General features: G+C 32.2%; 3 long non-coding RNA genes across 3 annotated transcripts; 1 reads left to right on the forward strand and 2 right to left on the reverse strand.

Annotated features, from left to right (window-relative positions):
• Positions 1 to 1048: 1048 nt before the first annotated feature.
• On the reverse strand, positions 1049 to 7153 carry LOC143046295 (uncharacterized). The gene is made up of 4 exons (XR_012969116.1): positions 7075 to 7153; positions 5265 to 5385; positions 4097 to 4218; positions 1049 to 1183 (listed from the first exon to the last, which is right to left on the reverse strand). It is a non-coding gene; the product is annotated as an uncharacterized LOC143046295 (long non-coding RNA).
• A 1723-nt stretch (positions 7154 to 8876) lies between these two features.
• On the forward strand, positions 8877 to 16992 carry LOC143046297 (uncharacterized). Its single transcript, XR_012969117.1, has 3 exons — positions 8877 to 9257; positions 9824 to 9900; positions 15115 to 16992. It is a non-coding gene; the product is annotated as an uncharacterized LOC143046297 (long non-coding RNA).
• Positions 12717 to 14536, reverse strand: LOC143047099 (uncharacterized). The gene is made up of 3 exons (XR_012969404.1): positions 14376 to 14536; positions 13538 to 13628; positions 12717 to 13075 (listed from the first exon to the last, which is right to left on the reverse strand). It is a non-coding gene; the product is annotated as an uncharacterized LOC143047099 (long non-coding RNA).
• Positions 16993 to 18870: the final 1878 nt, after the last annotated feature.

Here is an 18870-nt window from a genome sequence, read left to right on the forward strand (position 1 = left end):
TAGTCTGTGCAAACTGGTATGTGTATACATGTGTCATTTTTGTGAAGTAATGATCTTTACAATGCTTTAAAATATTTGCCTTCTTAATGTTTTTGTTTCTAGTTTGTATACTTTCTCTTCTGTCAATAGCATTATTAAATCATAGATACAAATTATTCTGAAGTCATATTTAGCTCCTCTCAAACAAACAACTTTGTATGTCTGCAAATTTATTTTTATGCATTTTCAGATTTGCATTATTTCTGTTACTTTATGACACTTGCCACTGTAATGCTAGCATGGTGAATGTATTTTGCTTTCAACAAATGGGTCACTAGCTAGTCATTTTAAATACTTAGAACAGTTAAGAGTTCTGGCTATAAAGCTAGCTCTTCAATTTGAAGATCAAAATATGGAGATGGGGTATTAATTACAATGTTTGAGACAACTATTATATTCATAATGCTTTCTTCAATATACAGTTCTGTTTAACATAATAATTTCTTATGGATACATTACACAGTACCAATATGCCACTTTTAATGCACCAGATGTGCATTTTGACAATTAATGTTGTTTCAGTAGCAGTAAAGATCAAAACATTTCAAAAACCAAAACTATAACCTATATGAGATGTTGAAGAACTGATGTAATATAAAAAGACAAAACGGTTTTGCTAAACCAGGTCAGAATCAGACCATTTGAAATTCAAACCTTATGTTGAATCAATCAAAAAGGACCAAAATTATTACCAAGGAATCAGAGCATTACATGAGGGAAATAAATTTCTAAATGTCTTTTGAAGTCTTGCTTTTTCATCTAATTTACTGACTCTAATTTTGAAGTACACACTTTCATGTTTCTTTATTTCATATAAAAATTTTAATAACAATTTCCTTTCTAAAGCTAATAATAGACATCTAGTATTTCATAGAACTTTATTCGTATATATGTCCAATACATAATGATATCCATGATGTTACTCTTGAAAAAATGGTCATCCACCATACAAGTCTCCTCTGATATTATTTCTGAATATTTCTTTACAGTTGATGTAGTCTGGATGGTTAGAGGAACTTCTTTAACCTAAATTAATCTGTATGTCTATTGTTATATCACTGATACTGTCCATTATAATTTATATATTCAACTTCTTTCACTTTCTGGTAGTACATATCTGGCACATAACTTGGTATTTTTATGTCTGAAATAAATAGGCATATATTTTTATCAATCCAAATTACAAGGGCAATAACTAACAAACAAACACTTCTTTTTTTTGGTACTTTTTGGTCAAATACATTGCTGATATTAACCCATGATATTATTTTCATAAAAATCTGTCAAAATTGTTTACATATTAGAGCTATCAATGCAGTTTACCATAAAAAACAATATTTCCAGGGGGCATTACTCTTTAAAAAATAATTCATCAGCACTGATTTTGGAATTTGGCTGAGACATTGATGATATAAACCTTTAATGTAAATTTCATAAAAATCTGCACATATCAGAGTGCTCAGGAGTCAATGTTCCATATAACTAATATTTCCAAGGGACATAAATAACTCTCTTAAATATATTTGATTAGCACTGATTTTCAAACTTGTCAAACTGATATAATTTTCAAATAATCTCGCGAAAATTGTACACATAAGAGTGCTTACAATGCAATGTTCAATATAAATAATGTTTTCAAGGGGCACAACTCTTTTAAAAATAACTAAATGGCACTGATTTTTGAACTGGTCCAAGACATTGCTTAATAAAGTTTCATAAAATTCTAAATTGTACATGCAAGAGCGCTAACAAGACCAGACAGAAAGACGCCCAGTATTTCTATATCCCTAATAACATGTTGCTCAAAGGACAACAGAGAATACTGAATCTGGTTCTTTTCATTATGATACATGCCATTGCTTCATTGACATTTTGCGGAATATTATTTTAGTGAAACACGGTTTTAATGAGAACTATGAAGAAAGTCAAGAAGAAAAACAGGTAGGTTAAATATTTTATGTAACTTTATTTAGTTTCTTTAGAGACATTTGAATATATGTAGAATAGAGAATAAAAATGGGAAATGTGCCAAAAAGACAATAAATTGACCAGAGCAGAAAACAGGCCAAGGCCATCAATGGGTCTTCTCACAAAATCTGTGTTTGGAAGAATGTGATAAGTTAATTGTTGTAACTGGCTTTGAACTAGCTGTCAGTAACTGCTAGTACTGACTTCTCTCAGGTTGTACTTTGAGGCAATTTTGTTTTGAGGGATGTATATATATTCCCTGCCACATCTGTTTTTGTTAGTTGTTTCCTGCGTTGTATCAAGCTGAAGAGCTAAGCTCTTTTCAACTGATTCTTATATTTTGTTCTTGTGTTGTACTGTTACATCACTGTACAAGGTAAGGGGTAGGGTTGATGTCTTGATATTGGTTTAACCCAGCCACATTTTATATGTACCTGTCCCAAGCAAGGAGCCTGTATTTCACTGTATCTTATGTTCATTTCAGTTGTTTTTTTGTTTTTTGTAAATAGTTTTGTTATTAATTAGGCTGTCAGTTTTCTCAATTGACCTGTTTCATATTTTTAGTGTCGGTGCTTTTTATAGCAGACCACATGGTATGGGTTTTTCTCATTGTTGAAAGCCATACATTTGCCTGTAATTGCATACATCCACTTGATTTGCTTCATTGACAATCATTACACAAGTGAGAGAAAAATAACTGCCAAACTTAACTTTAAAACATACAAATAAACAAATAATAAATAAATGAGGAATGTGCCCCAGCTTTCATATCATGTAAGTTATAAAAAAACATAACTGAAGAATGGTAATAGTGACGCTACCCAAATTTGTACTTGATAAAATTGAGAAAGGAAATGGTGAATATGTCAAAGCGACAACCACCCGACCATAGAGCAAACAACAGCCGAAGGCAACCAATGGGTCTTCAATGTAGCGAGAATTCCCGCACCCGTAGGTGTCCTTCAGCTGGCCCCTAAAATATGCATAATAGTACAGTGATAATGGACGTCATACTAAACTCCGAATTATACACAAGAAACTAAAATTTTAAAATCATACAAGACTAACAAAGGCCAGAGGCTCCTGACTTGGGACAGGCGCAAAATTGCGGCGGGGTTAAACATGTTTATGAGATCTCAACCCTCCCCCTATACCTCTAGCCAATGTAGAAAAGTAAAACAATAACAATACGCACATTAAAATTCAGTTAAAGAGAAGTCCGAGTCTGATGTCAAAAGATGTAACAAAAGAAAATAAATAAAATGACAATAATACATAAATAACCACAGACTACTAGCAGTTAACTGACATGCCAGCTCCAGACCTCAATTAAACTGATTGAAAGATTATGTCTTCATCATATGAATATCAGGTACAATCCCTCCCGTTAGGGGTTTAGTATCATACTATCATAAAATATATGAGAAGAACATAACCCGTGTCATGCCAACAACTGTTTTTTTAAGAAATAAATGTGTTTAGTTCCGATGCAAAGACCCTATCTGAACAGAGTTTTGTGGTAATAAATATTGTGTACCGGTATATGACATAATATGTTTCATAAAAATTGGTTGAGGCAAACTTCAGTTAGAGAATGGAAACGAAAATATCAGCAATTCTCTCATTTGTAAAGGGGCATAACTCTAAAACCATTTACATGACACCTCCAAAATTCAAACTTGATCTGTATTTAACTATTTTGTGTTATTTTAGCACTGGGTATAAGTTTCATAGCACTTGTTTGAGGCAAACTAAAGTTAGCCAATGGAAACGAAAAATTCAGCAATTTTTCCATTTTTAAGGGGCACAACTCAACTCTGGAACGGTTTAAGCAAGGCCACCAAAATTAAAAATACATGTAGATCTGTGTTTTGTGGAAACAAACATTGTGTATAAGTTTCATAACATTTGATTGAGGCAAACTAAAGTAAGAGAACAGAAACCAACTTTAGGACATATGGACTGACGTATAGACAGAAAAGGGTAAAACTTAATACCACCCCCCCCCCCCCCCTCCGTACGGCAGGGTCAGAAAAAATTATGATTTCAATATATAACATTCTTTATGATGGATCATATAATGTTTTACCTGATAATATTTTACCAACACTTGTTGTATATTATTCTTTCTTAATAATGTTTTACTGGAATCTACTTCGTCAATCCATTCACTCATTTAGAATTTTACTCGGTTACACAGTGAATACTTGCCTGAAAATAAAAGTACTATGGAATCTATGTTTCTCATACATGTAAGAGATGATACAGAAAACCCAATGATTTTGTTTTGGTGACATTTTGTTTTAAACTATATGGTTGTTAATTACGGTGCCATTTGGTCTCTTCAATCAGTGATATTGTTTGCCTTAAATTAATGGAGTATAATTAAAGGCTTGGAGAAGAATCCCAATTTGAAAAAAAAAGGCTTAAAATTATTCCCAAAAAGACAACTTTTTCCCAAACAGTGCAATCTTAGTAGTAATTGAACATAAATACAAACTGAAAAACACGACTTAAAAAATGTTCATGCCTCAAATGTTTATATGTGCACATTTGAGGGTCTATTTATGTATCACCACTGACAAAATGGGGTCTTATCTTAAAGCAGGATTTGACTCTTGAAAATGGGTCTGTAAATTGAAGTTTCAGTCAAATTCATGCTTTATTTTAAATTTCCCAATTTTATGAAAATAACGCATATTTTCCCAATAAAAAAGGGTAGAGGTAGTTTTGAAAAAAGCCAACAATATCACTGCCAATGTTGAGGGTTGTCTCATTAGCAATCATGCTACATCTTCATTTTAATATATATAGATATGAATAAGCGAGATGTGGGACCATGTGTAAGTCTATGTAACACAATGATGGGACAAAACATGTAGTCTTCAGAGTTCAGACACATACAAATAATTGAGGTGGTTGAGCTGAGCAAAACAATACAAGATTTGGAGTTGTCATAATGAAAACATTTTCAATATCTTATTGAAGCTGCCAAGTGTCACGTGCAACAATTGAAAATGCATATATTTAAATGCAAAAAACAGAAAACTGGGCACAAATAAAAAATCTAAAAACATGTTTATATTCAGCGCATCAAAGAAGACCTGTTCACTGCCCCTTGGCTATTAAGTGTGTGTCATTTTCAGATTTTCAACTACTTTTCAACTGAGTCTGTGCATACTAAAGTGTAACTATAAATGTTTAATTTTAAATAATGGTTTCACTGATTTTACTAACTAAATATAATATATACCTACATGTATCAATCCTGTGAACATCAGTATCTAGAACACCTTCAGTATTTAGTAAGTATGCTCATCACTTGACTGGAAAGTAACCTTTTCTTTTCATTTCCATTTTCTTGGGTTAGTTATGATTCTAAAATTAGATTATACACATGTTTGCAAATATTCTAGAAATTATATACAAGTAATCGATATTTTATTAAGATTATGAATTGCTAATCAGAGAAAGTCATTCCAAGACAGAATTCGCAAGAATGTCAACTTATACAAGAATCTAATTTCTGGGTTGATTTGATGGAGCAGGATGCCAAACCCCAAGCCACCATTTACTGGCATTAGGGTTATACATATTTGTTAATGCACAGAAGTTTTAACAATTTGGCTGTTATTTGCTCTTTGGGCAGGTTGTTGTCTCTTTGACACATTCCACATTTCCTTCCTCCATTTTATCAAAGATTTGTCATTTTTTTTACCCCCCCCCCTCTAAAAAAGCTGGAATCTGCATCTGATTTTTTTCAACCTAATCAGGGTTCAACTAGCTGGTAAAAGCTTTGCAGAGAAAAGTCTTATTTTTAACTTTTTAAGAAGCAAGATCCTGCAATATGATACCTTAATTAGCATCCGAGGTGAATTAAGGAGCCCCCCCCCCCTTTTGAGAAAAAAATCTGGTTGTTTATATAGGGAATCACTGAAGCATTATGTACTCGGGCCCCTCTTAGGCAGGCAGTGGGCCCGATACTGACCATAGTTCACCAAGTCCAGTGAAGAATAATTTTTTTACCAAAAAATGAAAAAAATGAAAATTCCCAAGTTTAAAAAATATTAAAAATAAGATTTAGGGGGGAAATTAGAAAGAAAAAAATATGTTGCCATATAAACTCAAGGATGCAAAAAAAATATTTGGCCAAAAAAAAAGAAAAAAGGAGAACATAAACAGGTAAAATTTTACATGTATCATGCAGGGCAACATCTGATTGTTGAAAAATGTGAACTAGAAGTTCTTTAAAAGTATTGCTTTCAATTTTACATCCCAGTATAAATAAACATAGAAACACCAACAAGGTCCCAAAAAAAATTATTTCTGATTTATGTTGAAGGTACATTGTATATCCGCAAACGTTCTACCAAACCTACATGTAATTGATAAAGTTTAATTAATAACGTCATTTTCAGAATTGAAGTTACAATTAAGAGACTAGATGTCATTTCATTAAAGTTCTAACAAGTAGAAAAAGAAAATCATCCCAATAGGCACTTTATTCCAGGCTATTGGCTTAAAAAATCAACTGTAAAAATTGCACACAGGTGTTGGATTCTTTTTGAAAAAAAGTTTGTTTCCGTTTTTGGAGAAAAAAATAATTTGTTTTAAACTCTGAGAAAACGAAATTGTTTGTTTTACTATCAGCTGCCACTATATGTAATGCTACAACATTTACTACAGTAACTAGCGAAGATGATACTACTTTCTCAGTTTCTGTCTGTTTACCAACAAAAAAAAAACAATCGGTACAAAGTTTGTTTACATCTGTTTCACTATGAAAGGTTGACGGTTTACGTATTTTTAATCAAGTGTTCCATAATTTCCGATATCGGGAATTATCTGTTTTATTTCGTATAATATCGTCAAAATCGTAAATATGCAAACCTTTCACGACTTATACCAGTCTGCTTATACATCGCACTGCAAAATGTATTTGTGCATCTCCGAAATGTTTCTCGAGTTTGGTTGTTCAAAAAAGACGAATTCACAATTCTATGCGAGAATGGAAAGTTATTTTATTCACCCGAACCTGATATGATAAGGACAAAATCACGTTATTACCTTGTGCAAAAATCTTCTTTCAATCTTCTTGGTAGTTCTGTACGGCACTCGCACCACTCAAATGACTTATGTGAACTTGTGACGTTGTCAACAAACTACACAAATTACGTCATATCACAAGTGCATACGACAGCCAGAAAACTGCCTTTTACAAGACTTACAATGTTTACGGTTTTAAATCAAGAATACAAAGAAGAGCAATGTTTCTTTTTAGCAGCAAAGGTAAAAGCGGTAAAACAAACACTTCGTTTTTAACATCTAATATTCTGCATACTGCATAAATTCATCGCCACTCGCATGTTTACAACTTACATTGAAGCAGTCAAGAAAGAAATTCTTTTGGCAAGTTTTGCCGGCACCGGCAAAATAACAAATATTCTATTTTTGCCAGCACTGATTAAAATATCTTAATTAAAGGTGTACCAGTAATATCAGTAACTTGTAATTTTGCCGGTTCTTTGTAAAAAGCCAAAAGTGAAATTTAAAATTGACTTTTGAAAAGTTTTATGAAAATGTGGACTGTCAGCATAAAACTTAAAGAACCAACTAATATACAGTCATGGGACAGAAAGTGAGTTCTCACTCAAATAATGTCCTATCTTTTCAACTAAAATCGATGTTTTTCAAAAAAATATTACCAAGTAGCAATTAATTGATGAGCGATATTTATAAAATAGATACCAAAAGATGTAAAAATGTCTGAAGTTTAATTGCTTATTATTTCGTCATAATTTTCTGGAGTTTCGTTTGCATCATCGGTTTGTTGGCGTAAGTGTGGACGTTTGCATTATGAAGCTACTACACTTTTGAACATAAAATATTTGTATGGACATGTCGTTTTGTGGAGATGAAGGTTAATTTTACAAAACAAAAAAAAGAGATACAAATTATCCAAAACATTTTTTGTCGGTTCATATAGAGATTGTATGCGGAAGCGTTTTTCCCAACAAAATCATCCATAGTAACAAAAATGTTAGGCCACATTTAAAAGAATGTCTGTTTCCCCTCCCCCAGGTCAACCCTTTGTAAACAGACCAGGAAGACAGGTTCTTTTTTTTTTCTTTTTTTTTTTAACTGGATGCGATTGTCATAGCTAAGCATGGTCACATGAATGGTTTGACTTGTCTAGTCCAGTCCACTTATCAGTTGTTTGTGCTCAATTTGAGTGTATTTATTTAAATTATCAATCCTCCTGCTTTCAAGCACTTTCCAAAAATGGAAACAAATTATTTTCCGGAAAAAAATAATTTCGATTTTTTTGTGGAAAATAATTTTTTGACCCAGGGGCTTATTTTTGACACGGGTGGGCGGAGGGCAAACAAACATATTTTGAATTTTGGCCTTACACCATTGCACTTTAGCGTCTAAAACCAACATGCTTTAGCGTGTAATATACCATCGCACTTTAGCGTGTCATACCATCGCTTTTTAGCATGTCCTGTGATCGCATTTAAAAAACAAATATAAACCATTGCACTTTAGAGTCCTACGCATTTAATACATACTATATTTCTGTGGTACAGACAATATGTAATTTTACCTCACAACATGCATTAGGCCATGGAAAATAATTGTTGGTTTCCCCTAACATGGGAAAATTTTAAAGACGCAGCAGACCGGGTTTTTTTTTTTTTTTTTTTTTTTTTTTTTTTTTGTAACCATGTGTTATTTTATATCTATATGTTTTGTTTCTATAATGGAACTACAATCTTGCATATTTTCAACAATTTAAGCTGAATGCCAAAAAAAATTAAAAATTAAAAATTATTAATTTTTGTTTTACCGGAATTTTTTTCCATGGCCTTATTATGTAATAAAGTTAGTTTGAAAACTTATTTTGTATGATATCATAAACCTTCTGATGTCCTCAATATGAATGTGATAAGTCATTGAGCAGCCTGGATGGTTTTTCGTGGTGTACATCTCTTGTCTCTGGTTCAGGAAGTTGTGGGTTGGTAACATTCATGGATTTTTATATATATAGATTAGACTGTTGGTTTTCCCATTTGAATGGTATAACAATGCTAATTTATATCTATTTTAATAATTTTGTATTATCTTGATTGTTTTAATTCTTCAGCAAGAAGAAAAGCAGGTCGCCCTGAAGTACTCTTCCAAAAAGAGCTGGCTAGAATCAAGTTAATTTAAAGAAGAAATTCCACTGGTTTCTTGAGGAAAAAGGAGTATGTATCTAAATTGTAAGCAAATTCTAAAAACAATTTTTGTTCATGTCAGACAAGTATAAGCCATTATTTAGACAGTCCACTACTTTTAAGGACTAGACTAGCAGGGATGTCATTAGAAGCCAGCAACCGGTTTGGCACCGGCTACTTCAAAATTGTCAAAAATAATATTTTCTAGTGGATGAAACATTGATCATGAAAGAAATTTATACATAAACGATTCATTCTCTGAAGAACAAAGATTGAAGCATTGACTTAACAGTGTGAGGCAGATTATTTCATAAAAAGGCAACTTTTTATCACTTCTGCAAGTTCCGGTACTTGTTACACGAGAAGCATATATGAATCAAAAGTTTCGGCTGCAAAATAAGTCCTTCAACACAGAGCAAAAAATACTCTCACCTCACTGCAAGTTATGTATCTTTACAACCTTTATGCAAGTGGGGGCATTATATGTGTCCCATGGACATGTTCTCCATTTATTTCAACGAAATTTGGTAGACATGTTCTTTATATAGTTGTTTAAAGTAGGGGAAAATATATAAATGGTAATTTTTTTATTTCAGAATTGATGAGACTATGACAGTTGATGTGTACTATCCAAACTGATGGTTTATCTGAAGAAGAGACACCAGTACTCCTTGTAAGTCCAAATTCTATATAGCGGTTCACATTGAGGCTAAATTGGAAAGGGTTCATATCAATGAGAACTGCATATAATTTTTATTTTACCTCAACAAAAGTTGCTATAGCTAGACTTCGGCATGCTGTTATTAAATGTAACTACATTCATCCAGGCCCGTAGCCAGGAATTTCCATGGGGTTATTTGGACTCTGACATGAACTCGACTTAAACAGTCACAATTTGAACCAATCGTTGACTTTAACAGTGCATATTTGGCTACGGGTATGCCAGCAACATTCTGTGTCATAATTTTTTTTAGGTTACTGATTAGAAGTTTATTTAATTTAGAAATTAATGCCAAAAAATGTGACAGTATCAGGTTCTCCGTAATTTTTGCCTTCATCTATCAATATTGATCATCCTTTATGTGAATGTTGCATCACATTAATAAGATTTTGATTAATAAGAATGTGGTATGATTGCCAATAAGACAATTCTCTACAAGAGACCAAATGACAAAGAAATTAACAACTATAGGTCACCGTAGGCGTACAGCCTTCAACAATGAGCAAAGCCTATACCTCTTAGTCCGCTATAAAAGGCCCTGAAATGACAAATGTAAAAGAATTCAAACGAGAAAACTAAGGGCCTATTATTTAAGTACAAAAAATGAAGGAAAAAAATATGTAATACATCAACAAACGACAACCCTTGAATTACAGGCTTCTGACTTGCAGTTTTGTCAGTGGTCAATATATGCACATATTCATTTTTGAATATACCGTATGAGTCGCAATGAGAAAACTATCCACCAGAGACAAAAATGCACATTTAACAAGGAGAAAACCAATATCATTCATATAGTCAGCTATTAAAGTAGGTCTGACATGATTTGGTAAAATGTAAAACAATTTAAGCAAAAAACTATAAGCCTGATTTATTACAAAAAATTAGCAAATACAAATAAGTCAGTTACCAATAACAACCACTGAATTAAAGGCTTTTGACTAGAGACAGCTACATAAATATTGTGACTGGGTAAAACATGTTTTTATACGACCGCAAAAAAAGGAGTTTATGGTCCGTTTATTGGTATCATGTCGTCGTCGTCGACCGAATACATTTGGTTTTTGCACTATAACTTTACTTGAGGATACGTAACAAAAATTGAATATATGGGGTTCTTCGATATGCTGAATCTAACCATGGATTTAGATTTTTAATATTTGTCCCTAGTTATCAATTTGGTCCACATTGCAGTCTAAAGGGTCCAAAATTGAACTTAATTTAAATTGAATTCTTGGGGTTCTTTGATATGCTGAATCTAACTATGTATTTAGATTTTGGATATTGGACAACAATAGGAAAATGTCCAATTTAAAATTTAAAAGGTTCCATGTTGACCACATTCATTCTGTGTCAGAAACCTATGTTGTGTCAACTTATTTAATTACAATCCAAATTCAGACCAGTTGAATGTTGTGTCCATACTTGACCCAACTGTTCAGGGTTCAACTGCTGCAGATGTATAAAGCTGCACTCTGCGGAGCCTCTGGTTGAGCAATAAAACCTCAACCTTGACAGGGATTATAGTGCTAACAGTGTAACAGCACAACATAAGAACAAATTATAAAAGTTAGTATGGAAAGGCTTAACTAATCAAATCTACACCATGAAAAAAAAAACATACAAAAAGATAAGTACACAAAGTACACATCAAAGAGCATGACAGTTTAATACTGAAAGCTAGTTCAAAGGGAACATTTTATGGTTAAGTCAATGATTGTTGGTTTGCAGTTGTATTTGCATCAGTGGGTTGCATTGATGTATATCTCATTTCCATGTATATTATTTTGTCGTGCACAGATTTTGAAGAATTTTCTAATTGATGATGATGTACTCAACTTCAACAGTTGTATTCAATAGAAAACACTTAGGGGCATTATGTTTTTTGGTCTGTGTGTCCGTTCATTTGTTGTTCGTCATTTTCTCTGTTCCCATGTTTTACCATCCTTCTGTCCCTCTTCAGGTTAAAGTCTTTGGTCAAGGTAGTTTTTGATGAAGTTGAATCAATTGAACTTACTACACATGTTCCCTATGATATGATCTTTTTAACTTTAATGACCTTTAATGCCAAACTAAGAGTTTTTACTCCAACTTCACAGCCAACTGAAGATAGAAAATGATAGTGCAAGTGGGGCACCAATGTACTATGTGTTCATGCTAATGCAAAAACAAGATTAACTACCCAGCAGGCACTCAACGTTGATTCAACGTTGAAACAAGGTTGTTTCTCAACGTTGAAACAATGTCAAATTGATGTTTGATTTTGAAAATTTGAATTAACGTTGACATTTCAACGTTGAAGTTTCAACATCCATTCAACGTTGAGTCAAGGTTGATTAGTAGTTGAAAGTTTATTAATGAAATTTATTATTAAGCTACAAACACATTTTTACCTGCTCTCCAAATTTTTGCTGTTGTTAGATGGTAGGCAGCCTGAGTGTACACTTTTTTTAATGTGTTTTTCTCTCACCAAGACACATATAAACCAAATAGATAAGCTAAATGGGAAACATCTAAATTAATACATCAATTGTTACTGAAACATCCCTGACACCACAGAAAGGATCTCTAAACAGAAAGGAAAGGAGATGTTGAATATATATAGTTCTAAACAATTCTCACAAGTTGAAAGTAGTTTTCATTTAACGACCAACAAATGTTAAGCCCTTCTTAAAAGAAGTATATCCCACGAAGCATGAAGACATAATAAGATCCAACTTGTGTTCAGGATGATCGCAATACTTAATACAACAAGAAGATGCTGCATGACTGCTGACCACTCATGGGCAGACAAATCTCCACAAAAACCAAAGGTCCTTGATTATATATACAAATATGTTATTATATATAAATATAAATATTACCCTCACACCAATAATTGGTATAAACCATTAGATGAATACATACTCAGGAACAATATCAAATTAAGTAATACAATCATATTTTTTTTGATACAATATTTATTTTATAAATTCATTTGTTATCTTTGTCTCTGTTTGTCCTTATTGCATGTCATCATTCTTCCACCACTTCGAGATCTTTCTGCGGTAGACTTTAAGCAGGAGGGGTCTTTATCAGATGTGTATTTCCCAATGACATCTTTATACTTTTGCAGTATATTTAACCTCTGGAAAAAATCAGATTATAATAAATATAAATTGTATGTCGTGAAAAGATATCTTAAAATTGAGCCTCTTTCAATTTGTTCCTAGAAGCATTGAAAATAAATAAAACCATAACGACAAAGCACATATTGTAATAAGGTTTCATTAATAAAAAATATATACATTAATGTTTACTATTGTTAGTTTTTTGTTAATGAACAAGCTCCAACCTGAGTTTTGTAAGACTTCGGTTTAACTATAACAATAAAAACGCTTTACCTATGATGTTTTTTTTATTGATGACTGCCCATTAACATGAAAAAATAGCTTTACTAGAATAGTTCAGATATAAAGACAAACATACATGTAATATAATATATGGTACATTTTTTTTGTACATGTATGTAAGGTTAACAAAATTAGAATAAATAACAGATTAATCTTTGAACACAAATGATATAAAGTTATACAGACAAAAAACCTACCTTTGATGATTTTAAAGACTGGAATTCCCAAAACTGAATTTTGATTTTGCTCCACTTGATGCATTTCAGCCATGATTTGTTTGACAAGAAACTGTAAAATAAAAAATGCATGTTCATGATAATGGACTGCTAACATTCAGCGCCAGGTTACATACACATTAATGTACACGGGCGTCAGAGATCACCTGAAGATCAGATATCACAAGTGTCAGACTGACTCGTTTAAAAAATTAATTAAAATAGAATGACTTTTGTAGGAAGATTAATTAGGTGAAAAATTATCAATGAACATGTTCTACAGTTGTCCTCTCATAGACATAGCATGAAATAATACTATTTTTTTAATTATTTAATGTTTTTGTAAAAATAAGTATCAATTTTCATCACATGATCGTTCAAATTCAACACAAGTTGTTGTCCAGTTGAAATTTATAATTTATAATCTCAAAAAGTATGTGGTTTACCAAGCCTTAATGTTAAACTAAACGAATCGCATACACATAAAATATAGTAAACATGTTGGGAAATTTACCCGAGCACAATAATGTAAACACTTGCTTATCCCCCTTTTTTTCTTTTTTGAAAGCATAATAAATGTATCAATTTTAACCTTAACTTTAACATGAAACTAAATATGCTTTTCACATTAAATGCTCTTAAAAATAGTATAACTGTAGGAAATTATGTATATGATGGCTCTTCCATGTGTTCTGATCTGTTTTCAATGAATGTTGACGTTAAATTTTTCTCTGATTGTGCAATGATACTAATTCAGAGTTTCTAAACACAATTCATAAATATGAAAAACCGTGATAGCCACATACAAACATCTACATACCATAAATATACGTGATAAACGGAAAGTTTCTCTGCAACCTCGTCCTTTGTTATTCTTTTTGAAATACAGGAAAGGTGCGTGTTTAAATAATGCGCATGGGCAATCCAACTTCCTGTTCAAATCCCGCGAAAATATGAATGAAAGAAATCGCGATCATTGTTGATATTAATTAACTTGCTATTTCAAATTTCTTTACATATTATCCTTATGTTCCAATTAACATTATGTGAAATAAAATAAAAATAACTTATATTTCTTATTCCCTAGCAATTCAGTATCAAACGACTTACCCCCCCCCCTCCCTTTTTTTCTCATAACACAACTCAAGTTGAAATGGTGATCAATAGTTGATACTATACTGTTTTATCAATGTGAAAACGAAAATTCTATTTCATACTTTTCTTTATAAGTGTATACTACTACAGTTATGCATGTATTACCATTTGATTATGCTTTTTTATATATAGGCCTACCCGATGAGTAAATATTAAGTTAACGTTGATTCAATGTTGAATCAACGTTCGAATTTCAACGTTGAAAAGGTCAACATTAATTCAACGTTGAATATTTGTTTATTTCTCAACGTTGAAAATGTTACGTTGTTTCAACGTTGAATATACGTTGATCACATTTCAACCTCATTTCAACGTTTATTCAACGTTGAGTGCCTGCTGGGTATTTTTTTCTAAAATATTTGAAGTGAAGTGAGAATTTAATTTTATTATTGTTATATATTCAGGTATGCTGAAAAAAAAGTACCAGGGAATGAAAACAGAAGCAAAGGGATGAAGTCACAGATATTGACAGTTCTGATTTACATTAAATTCAAGGAGTGGTCACAGCTTAGAAAAGTTTTAAACTAGTTAGATGTAGGGACCAAAGAAGATAACATCTTTTCTCGGAATTATCTTTAATGAAGATTTACACTGAAATTATGATTGAAATTTAATTATGAGTTTGTTTTGCATTCGAGTAGAGATAAATGTATTGCGTCGCCAGGTAAACTAAATTTCCAACAGTAAAACTACCAATGGACGTCCTTAAAGCTTCAAATACAATACAGTTATCTCTTAAATGTCGGATTAATTTTGCAAATACAAAAAAAAATCTTTTAAAAATTATAAAAGAAAAGGTTCAATTGTAGACTATAACTTGAGAACTGTTTTACCATTCTTTTCAATTTTTATGCCCCACCTTCAAAAGTAGAAGGGCATATGATTTCTAGTCTGTGTGTCTGTTCGTCCGTCTGTCCCGCTTCAGGTTAAAATTTTGGTCAAGGTAGTTTTTGATGAAGTTGAAATCCAATCAACTTTACACTTAGTACACATGTTCCTTATGATATGATCTTACATATTTTATAGCCAAATTAGACTTTAAACCCAAATTTCATGGTCAACTGAACATAGAAAATGATAGTGCAAGTTTCAGGTTAAAGTTTTTGGGTAGTTTTTGATGAAGCTGAAGTCAAATCAACTTGAAACTTAGTACACATGTTCCCTTTGTTATGATCTTAATTTTAATGCCAAATTAGATTTTTTTATAATTCCACATTCCATTGAACATGGAAAATAATAGTGCCAGTGATCTGTGTACTTTGGACACATTCTTGTTATATATTGTTGTGATGACAAAATTAAGGTCAAGTTAGATACTACTTTGACAAATTGTTGATATGGATATTGTTGTCGATTTTAATTACATTGTCTTGTTTTATTGAATGTATTTTTATATAAATAAATGATGAATGTATGTGATGGTTATGTATAATGCAACTGGTGAAAAAACACCATTTTATTTATATTTTAAATCATTTTGAATCTTTGTAATGTAACTTGTAGTTTATGTTGCTGTAAAAAGATATTTTGAATTCAATTGTGATCTCTATGTAACAGAAATTCTTTTAACCCTTTCCTCCATGGATTTTTTTTTAGCATACTTGATTCGCAAAGGATTTTTTCAATAAAAAAAAAATAATCAGGTTTGAAGTTTTAAGGTTAAAGTGAAAATGAATATTTCATCAGTGAAATTCAAGTCAGATATTCTCATGAACATCCTTTTCATATTGGATACAATTTTTTTTTTTAAGTCTGATGCAGACATTTTGTAGTCAAAGCATTTTAACTGAGGTACTACACAGGCGTCAAAAGGCAGCATTATTGAGTAAAGGGGGTGGCGTCAAAAAGCATCATTATAGAGAAAAGGGTTAATTATATTGAAACATTTGGTTTTTTTTTAAGTTTGAAAACATAATCCAATTGTAATTGGTGTTTTAATGGATATATCTTAGATAAATAATTTTTAATAAAAATCTCCTTTTAATTTGTGTGTGGTAATTGTAATAAAACAATGCAATTGAAAGAATGTTATCTTCTGTGCATGCATGTTATGAATCAATAAGACATATGAATTTGAAAAGTGGAAATTTAAAATGCAGCAATACCCTTGAACATACCAATTGAAGCAGAAAATAAAACTTTTCATATTTCATTTATCATAGTTTAGATTAATTTTGTATCATATTGATACTTCTCTTACACTGTAAGTTGTTATTCCTATAAACTGTTTAGATTGTCAACAACAAATGAAAATATATTTTCAATAAAGTTAAAAATTTGAATATGAAGTCTTTGTTCTTGAAAAACTTGATGAAGAGTAGTCACTATGTTTTTATGGAATGTAGATATGAGTGTGGTTCTTATATTATTAAAATATAGATTATCAAAGCAGAAATTCAATAATATTGACAAGAAAAGGTGCAACAAGGTGTGCAAGCAAGCACAGAAAATGTGTTATAACATAAAGACATGTAAGAAAGGAAATAACAAAAAGCAGTGTACAGACCATGTCACTGCAGCAGAAAATAAAACACAGTTTAGGTACAGAGTCAATGGTAGAGGAGACATTTTGATTGGTTTCTTTTTAATATTTTGGTTAATTTCAGAGGATGACCATGACAATGGAATAATAATTTTTAACAGTAGATTGATTGATAAATTGGTGTTAATTGCCACTTTCAGCACTATTGATTGGACCTTTTGTGGTGCTCCATTTTTTCTTTGAAATTTAAAAGTATATATATTTAAACATTTCAAAGCTATTCAAATTTAACCTAGACATTTCACTGCTTCTCGAGAGTAACCCTGTACATAGCATGGCCTCACAGCCCTGATTCAACAAACCTTATGCAGAGCACTGCATCAGTCAACTAACCCTGTGCACGGCACAGCCTCAGTCTATTAACCCTGTGCACAGCACAGCCTCTGTATACTAACCCTGTGCACAGCACAGTCTTAGTCAACTTACCCTGTGCACAGCACGGCCTCAGTCAACTAACCCTGTGCCTGGCACAGCCTTAGACAACTAACCCTGTGCACAGCACGACCTCAGTCAACTAACCCTGTGCATGGCACGGCCTCAGTCAACTAACCCTGTGCATGGCACGGCCTCAGTCAACTAACCCTGTGCATGGCACAGCCTCAGTCAACTAACCCTGTGCACAGCACGGCCTCAGTCAACTAACCCTGTGCATGGCACGGCCTCAGTCAACTAACCCTGTGCATGGCACGGCCTTAGTCAACTAACCCTGTGCACAGCACAGCCTCAGTCAACTAACCCTGTGCATGGCACGGCCTCAGTCAACTAACCCTGTGCACAGCATGGCCTCAGTCAACTAACCCTGTACATAATACAGCTTCATCTAATTAACTTCATTATAAAGGTATATGACACAACCGTAGGCAGTAATAGATAAGCTGCATCTACCTACATAACGGTAAGTCATAAATCAACAACAAAACTCAGTAATTATGTACAGTATGGATAAGATGTTGACATGACTCATTTGTATATTCTCTTCTGAATACATGTGAGGCATGAAAAATGTCCCTATCACAAATTTACCTAAATTCCAATTTAATAATAATTCTAACATTTTTTAATACACTGTTAAGAGATGTTTGTGTTAGCTTTAAATATTACGGGGTAGAATCAAACAATTTAGATTTTGATTTCTTCCAACTTGGATCATATCTTATCATATAGGTGCAAGCCAGAGAAGAAAGTTACTTCACTGAACTGTAGTTCAAGGCTTCAAGCTATCAGTGTCATAATTATTGATTGAAGATTTGGTATTTCATGTAAAGAATCATGTAGTGATATTTAAATGTGATATATGAAAAACTTGTTGTTATTTCAATGTTAGTATAAAATTTAATGAAGAAGATAGAAAAGAGAAAGCAAGCTACTAAATTCTAGCAGATGTTTTTTTTTAATTCAAATTAAAGCAATATTGTGAGATGGTTTATGTTATATCTAGAACAACCAGATTTGAAGGTGAGAGAAAGAGAGAGAGAGAGAGATGCTGTTCTGACTGTATGGTGATAAGCTATTTAAACAAAACTATTTTTATATTGTTTGTTAAAATTGTTTGGTTATATTATGTTGTTAGCCTTGAAAAAAAATATTTTGTATCATGTTTTTTTTTGTTTTTTTTATA

The sequence above is a fragment of the Mytilus galloprovincialis genome, chromosome 9 (genome assembly GCF_965363235.1).
Source record: "Mytilus galloprovincialis chromosome 9, xbMytGall1.hap1.1, whole genome shotgun sequence".
Taxonomy (NCBI): Eukaryota; Metazoa; Mollusca; class Bivalvia; order Mytilida; family Mytilidae; genus Mytilus; species Mytilus galloprovincialis.